Below are 7,789 nucleotides of genomic sequence, written 5' to 3' on the forward strand. Positions count from 1 at the left end.
CCAGACCATGGCTTTGTCCCTGCATCCCAGATATTCTGCAAAGTGAAGGCCTCTAAGCCAGGAGATGGCCAGTTAGACACATAAACTCTCAGCTGAGGGATGCCCTGAGAGTGAGGAAGATTTTATGAAATATTAATTCCTAGATCATTTGGCTTCCAAAGGGAGAACTGTCTGGGATAAAGTAGAACATCCTTTTCCTCTGAATGCCCAGAAGTGAAGACTTGTCTAGATGTGGGCACACCCCAATCCTGGTGAATGCAGAGCACACAAAGTAAATGTTCCCATCCTGCTTGGCAGGTAAAGAAATGAAGCAGTTAGAAGCTGGGTGAGTTCCTCCAAGTAATCTAGGAAGTCCAAGTCAGGGCTGTGGAAAAGCTGAGGTCTCTGTCTCTGGGTCCATTTTGTGGGATGTTGGACCATCCCAGTTCAACAAAGTCCAGCAGCTCTCCAGCCAAACATTCAACTTGAGATGGCATCTGGGGCAGAGTATGTGTTGGTGGGCCCAAAGTTAGGCTGCTTAAGCAGGGCCCTTAACTGTCTGTTTGTTCCTCAGCTGGTTCCCTCCCAGACCCAACTGAGGACTCTGACAAAAGCAAGGAAATTGTCTTTGGGGCTGTGGTTCCAAGAGCTCAATCTGGCTACCAACCCGTATCTAGAAAGGAAGCCATGGACAGATGCCCAACGCCCCCGAAGGGCTAGGGGTGGGAGTTGAGGTCCTGCCGTGCCCTCCCCTTTATCTTGACATTCAGTATGAGGATGGTCCTAGAAAGAGGTGTCAAGGTCTCTGTCCAGGACCCTAAAAAAGTGGAGAACTTGGAGATTTAGAGAGGAAGCCAACATTCATCTGACCAAAAAATCGATAAGTAAAGCCTGTAAGAAAAGACTGTAGAAGTGGAATGAAAATCAACTTTATTCAACGTTTACTACAAGCTGGGCATTGTGCTAGGCACATTTCACATTCTTCTACTTGGAAATGAAAAGACAGCAGGATGGCCTTCTAACGATCATCTGAACAATCAGTCAGGATGCACGGACTTGGCCTATGCTACAAACTATGGAAAAGAAGGGTGTTCCTTGACCACAGGAAGCTGATATTCTAGTTGAAGAAAAGAGTTGTTTAAACAAAACAGGAAAAACGACAGTATTCTATACACATTTGTCCTCCATGTATAATGACATGAGAAAGTGTTAAGTTATGCGAGAGAGAAAAAAAGAACACTTGGAGAGCACATCACATGATCTCTTTATTGTGCTGTAATGAAAAGGAGAGAGAAATGAACATTTATTGAAGTCCTTCTGTGTACCAGGCATTTTCACCTCACAACACTGCAAGATAGGTACTATATTATTATTTTAATTTTACAGAAAAGAAAATTCAGACCCAGGATTGCTTAGTCACTTGCCCAAGATTACTCAGTACGTGGAAGAAAGGTCTGCCTGACATCTAAGGTCAGGTGCTTTCTCCCCACAGCTGTAGAAGACATTTCCTTGAAAGCCACTGACTCAGCCGAGAGGAGGACACAGGGCCCTCCTGTGGGAGCAAACAGAACTTCCCTCTGCAGATGGCACCAGAAGAATGGGCTCCAGAATCCTAGCAGGAGAGAATGTCTTTGGCCATGACTGTGAAAATGGTCTGCACTGCGTGAGTTGGTCAGGAAGAGGCACAATCACCATCTCTACCAGTCTTTTAAAGGTGATATCTTAAAAACTGCTTCTTTTTCACTCTACTCTAGATACAAGCAGGGAGGGTGGGGGAGATTAGGAGACCTTTCGATGTCTTCTTTACCCAATGAATCTTTGACTCTACAAGCTTCCTTCCCAAGACACTGTGGTCCAGATGTTTAAAGAGTTGCCCCCCTTAGAGCTTACATGATAATATATGCAAATAAGTTGTTAGCATCTCATTGTGAGAGCAATGCATCCCTGGTGCCTCGTTGGAGGGCATAAATGGGTAATTGGAGCCATGCTTAGTGGGCTGAGGTCACACTTTTCTGCTGGTAAAGAGGCCGATACTGCAGACATAAGCCGTCCCCTTTAAGTCTTTGCTTTCCAGATAGTAGCTAAAAAGGACAAGAACACCCTGTTCCATGAAGCAGAAAGCAAAAGAAACACAGATTTCTTGCCCCTGGTGATCTGGCCCATGAGGTTAGTCTCGTCCCATCTCAAGTTTTAATCCTAATGACAAGGTCAAAATCACATCCATACCTCTTCTTGGGTTTAAGGAAGGTGGGATCCTCTGGGATCTCAGGCTTAAGGATTCTTTTGTGAGGAGCTTGAGCCAGTGCACCTCTGAGGACAGGAGAAGAAGAGAAAGAAGAATCCGGTCACAGTCAAAACTGGTTCTCTCCCACTTAAGTCAGGGCACCTGAGGGCAACAGCAGGGCACATCCTTGCTTGAGTTCTGAGAGTGCCAGTTTCAGGGATTTCATTTATGACACAAATTGGGTCCTTTTCCTGGGAGCTCTTGGGATGGCATTTGTCCTCAAGATTCAGCAGAGGGAAGTAGATTTGGCTCAACGGAAAGAACGTCCGCCTACCATATGGGAGGCCCAGGGTTCAAACCCAGGGCCTCCTGACCCATGTGGTGACCTGGCCCATGCGCAGTGCTGATGTGCACAAGGAGTGCCATGCCTCACGGGGTGTCCCCGCATAGGGGAGCCCCATGTGCAAGGAGTACGCCCTGCAAGAAGAGCTGCCCCCTGCATAAAAAGTGCTGCCTGTCCAGGAGTGGCGCCACACACATGGAGAGCTGACGAAGAAAGATGATGCAAAAAAAAGAGACACAGATTCCCAGTGCTGCTGACAAGAATGCAGGTGGACACAGAAGAACACACAGTCAATGGACACAGAAAGCAGACAATGGGGGGGGGGAGTGGAGGGGAAAGGGAGAGAAATAAATAAAAATAAATCTTTTTAAAAAAAGATTCAGCAGAAAGTCCTTGAAAGCAAGAAAACTGAGAGTGTGTTCATATTTTGGTGAGACTATAAACAAGGTTTAGAGTTGGCTGTGTACTTGGAACACGTGCATTTCTTCTCTAACAAATCTACAAGCTTGGTCTATTCCCACCCACCCATCGCACGCTAAGAAAGTGCTTCCTTCTCCGTTATCTTGAAAGGTGTTTTTAGTCAGGTCCCAGGTATGGTAGTAGGTGGTCTGCCGGCAAAATCATAAGATAAATGGCCAAGAAACTTTCTTCCAAATGTGCCCTCAGAAAACCACTTCAATATAGAGGCATTTCCTTGCATGTAAAAGAGAGTTACAATATGCTCTGCCTGTCCTGATAATTAATCAATGGTGCCCAAAACCTAATTCAAGAGTAGCTTTCCCATCTCTTCCCAAGTTAGTGACTACATTCAACTCTAGTTCCTAAGGTCAAGTTATTACAAGGAATTAGAGTCATTTAGGAGATAAAGTCTTTGCCCTGATTTTTAAAAGGTTAGTCCAGCATTCAGTCTGCTAAATAATGTAGAATACACAGGATTTGGTGCAAGTCACCTTGTGGTTAAGAGCACTTGGATTCAGACCTTGGCTCCACAATTTGGCAACTGAGTGACCCTCTTTTGCCTCATCTATCTCACTCTTAAAAGGTGGTTAATGGTAGTAAGTACCAAACTCATAAGTTTTTATGTATATCATACTTGTCCCGTAGTGAGTACTAAATACATATTCTCATATATACATGCATATCATATATAGATATAGATGTAGACATACATAATATATAAGCATACAATGAATCCTACAGCTGTTCTGAAAATCAAAATTAAATTATAGATGAGAGAGTACTTTGAAAAGCGATAAAAGACAGCTGAAACATGGTGTTCTCATTACAATAGCTTTAACTATTAAGGCCACCATCATTGCCTCCTTTGAGCAAGGCCGCCAGACACAGCCACATGGGTAGTGCACTGCACACATGCAAAGGCACCATGCACGTATAACCTTCCCTTTGTACCTGAGAGAAATGGAAACTGCTTTTCCAGGCCCTGAGCTGAACCTGCAGTTCCCTCACAGCTCTCCTGTTCCCAGAGTCTGAGGAACTACACCTGCTTGTAGAATCATTCATTCATTAATCATTAATTGGGTGATGGTAAACTGAGAATCTACAACTGCAAGGACTGGGCATGCAAAGACAAATAATAGTCCTGCCCTAATGCTCACCAAAGCCGGGGAAAGAGCCCTGTGCACCAATAATCAGAGTACAATGTAGGGAAGCAGAGTTGGCCCAGTGGTTAGGGCACCATCTACCACATGGGAGGTCCGCGGTTCAAACTCTGGGCCTCCTTGACCCGTGTGGAGCTGGCCCATGCGCAGTGCTGATGCGTGCAAGGAGTGCCCTGCCACACAGGGATGTCCCCACATAGGGGAGCCCCACGTGCAAGGAGTGTGCCCTGTAAGGAGAGCCGCCCAGTGTGAAGGAAAGTGCAGCCTGCTCAGGAATGGCATCGCACACACGGAGAGCTGACACAACAAGATGTCACAACAAAAAGAAATACAGATTCCCATGCCGCTGACAATAACAGAAGTGGACAAAGAAGAACATGCAGCAAATAGGCACAGAGAACAGACAACTGGGGTGGCGGGGGCGGGGGGAAGGGGAGAGAAATAAATAAATAAATCTTTAAAAAATAATAATACAATGTAATGAGTGCTAACGTGGAGCAGATGTACAAAGCAGTACAAGAGCTTGTGGGGCTAGCAACTTTTCTTCTAAGTGGTAGCGAGAGGAAGGAGGTGATCAGCGACAGCAAAAAGTGAGAAAATTTAACTTCTTTAAATGTCCCCATAAGCACCATAAGAAAGAGTCAAGGTGCCTCTTTAATGGGGTTTACTCCTTTGTTGGAGAAAGCCAGGGGAATGTTTTTTAAGGCAAAAAGAGGCTGGTCCACCTGGTTGACAACCTCCAGTTGGCACCTCAAGCAGGAGGAAGGTTCAGAATAGCTTCTACAACATGAGACCCAACCCAAAGCCAGCTTGGAGTATTGGAGGGGGAGGAGACGAAGAGACAGGTACCTATCACTTAAATTCCACATCCAACGAATTTCAAATGTTAGGTTTTTAACTGACATGAAAACTCAGTTCTCAGATGATAGAGCAACATCAACCAGCTCTGAACAGATGGCCTCTCTTTGCATCTGCATTGAGTCTTTGAGAAAAGTCATAATTCAGAGTCAGAAGTTGGACCTGAGATGGAATCCCAACCCTGCCCTTACTAGTTGTGTGATCTTGGGCAAGTCACGGAACCTCAACTTCCTTGTCAATAAAATGATCATGGTAACACGAGCTTCACAAGTTTGCTCTTCAGGGTCTATAATCCTTAACTATTATTACATGCTCCAGGGTGAAGGAGCAAGCTCTGGCTATGGGGGAAGAGGAGAGAAGCAGCCATACAGAGTTCCCTTCCACTTCCAATGGGGGCCCGGCATCCCTCCAGAGCTGCCTGCCCACCTCTACAACCTGTCATAAAACGTGATCTTGCCCTGAGAGCATTGTGCTCCTGAGCTGGCAGGTTGGGCCCTTCCAAAGCCTTAATTTGTAAAGAAGGAATTCTGAGGCTATCAAAAAGGAAGTCAAATTGTTTTCGGAAAACAATAGCAAAGTAACTACAAGTCCTTAACTTCCTCCCTAGGGCTTGAAATCAAGCTTGTCAGAGTAGCTAAAAGGACTGGTAATACTGTTTACTTAAAGGCTTCTGGACAGGACCCATAAATTAATTCCTGTGCACGACTTTCTGGAATGAGTGGAGGTGAGTCATGGAAGTGGGAGAACGTCTGAGAGAGGAGAAGAGAGCTCTGTTTTCTTAGGGTACAGCCAAGTCCCCAAGGCTGGCCTGCCTTTTCCTGTCCTCTGGGTACAGAGTTTCATTTGGGTACAAATGTGTGCCCAGCAGATATCTGTCCTCTGAGATGGCTCTAAATGAGTTTCTTCTCAGAGTCAAAAGCTGAAAACACTCTTCCTTGTCCTCTCTGATGGCATCTGGGAAGTCAAATGCTCCTGGAGCAGGGTATTCTAGAAATCTTCTCTGGAAAGATATGTTCTCAGTGACAAGAGCAGACCATAACGGGGACCAAGTGATCATGACTTCTTAGAGAATTGTCTTCAGTACCACACAGATTTCAAGGAATCACAGCTAGAAGAACACTGACAAGTTTTGGACAGGCATTGAAGAGAACTTCAAGATCAACTGGACCAGATGAGGACAGTAAGACCCAGAGTAGGGAAGTGACCCATCCAAGGTCAGGAGCAGAAGCCAGATCTCAAAGAATCTAGGACAGCTGGGGATTTTGCTTAGGTCCTAATGGGCCAATTCACTGATGAATGATCCATCGTCCAGCCTCTGCTAGGACACATAGCTGAAAGTCCCTGGAGCTTAACTTATTAAAAACTAAAGAGAGGACCTTATTTTCAGACCTCTCTAGGTTCTGGAACAACATGTCTCTAAGAGCTAGAGATGAATCTAGACCCCAAAGCGTTTTTTAAAAAAACTTGTATTGAGGTATATCATTCATATATGAATATACGTAAAACAATAAGGGTATAGTAAAAGTTGTGAACTTATGAAACAAACATGCATATCATCATACAGGGCTCCAACACAACACCCCACAACCAACACCTTGAATTGTTGTGAAACATTTGTTACAAACTATGAAAGAGCATCCTCGAAACATTACTACTAACTGTAGCGTATATCCTACATTTGTGGTGTATTTTTCAGAGGAGATGCAAAACCGCAGCTCTTGAGGTGTTTTGTTGTTTTTTTTTTAAGATTTATTTTTTATTTCTTTCTCTTCCCTTCCCCCCCCCCCAAGTTGTCTGCTTTCTGTGTCCATTCGCTGTGTGCTCTTCTGTGACTGCTTCTATCCTTAATCAGCAGCACCGGGAATCTGTTTCTTTTTGTTGCATCATCTTGTTGTGTCAGCTTTCCATGTGTGCAGTGCCATTCCTGGGCAGGCTGCACTTTCTTTTGCGCTGGGTGGCTCTCCTTACGGGGCGCACTCCATTCGCGTGGGGCTCCCTATGCGGGAAACCCCCCTGTGGGGCAGGGCACTCTTTCGTGCGCATCAGCACTGCGCGTGGGCCAGCTCCACACGGGTCAAGGAGGCCCGGGGTTTGAACCGCAGACCTCCCATGTGGTAGGCGGACGCCCTATTCATTGGGCCAAGTCCGCTTCCTCTCTTGAACTGTTTTTAAACATATTTGGCCAAATTATGACAATTTTTGCACTTGATGATTTGGAGTTTAGGCCAAAGAATCTAAATGTGACATGCACAGACAGAGGCTCATGTGGATGGGTCCTAGAAACCCCTGCAAAATTTTAGAGAAACCATAATGCTGATTTACTTCACAAAGCACTTGACCACTTTAGATCTAGGAGGTCAAGAAAGGTAACTTTCCGTCAAGCTCTGAATTTTCAAAACAGCCACCAAATCTCCCTGACCCCTGCAGCCAGAGGCCAGTATGTTCTATCCCTTCCCTGAGAAGCCTCTTATCAAACAAATAGAAACCTGTCCCACCGACATGAGGTAAGCCTCTCAGTTCAGTGTCGTCATGGGTCAAATATGGAAAAGCCCTCTCAGAGAAGTTTGTCCATCTCTTCCTTTAATGACTTTTCTAAACCCATACAGCTAGCCAAGACCAACACCCAGGTCTCATCACACCCTATCCAGTATGCTTTCCACCACCTCATAATGCTTCCAAGTATTTTTGAAGCATCTTCTCTATGGTCCTGAAACTGTCCCAAATGCTAGGAGAGATTTAGGATCACAGGTCCCAGCCTAACCTCAA

This window comes from Dasypus novemcinctus, chromosome 13 (genome assembly GCF_030445035.2).
Source record: "Dasypus novemcinctus isolate mDasNov1 chromosome 13, mDasNov1.1.hap2, whole genome shotgun sequence".
NCBI classification, from domain to species: domain Eukaryota; kingdom Metazoa; phylum Chordata; class Mammalia; order Cingulata; family Dasypodidae; genus Dasypus; species Dasypus novemcinctus.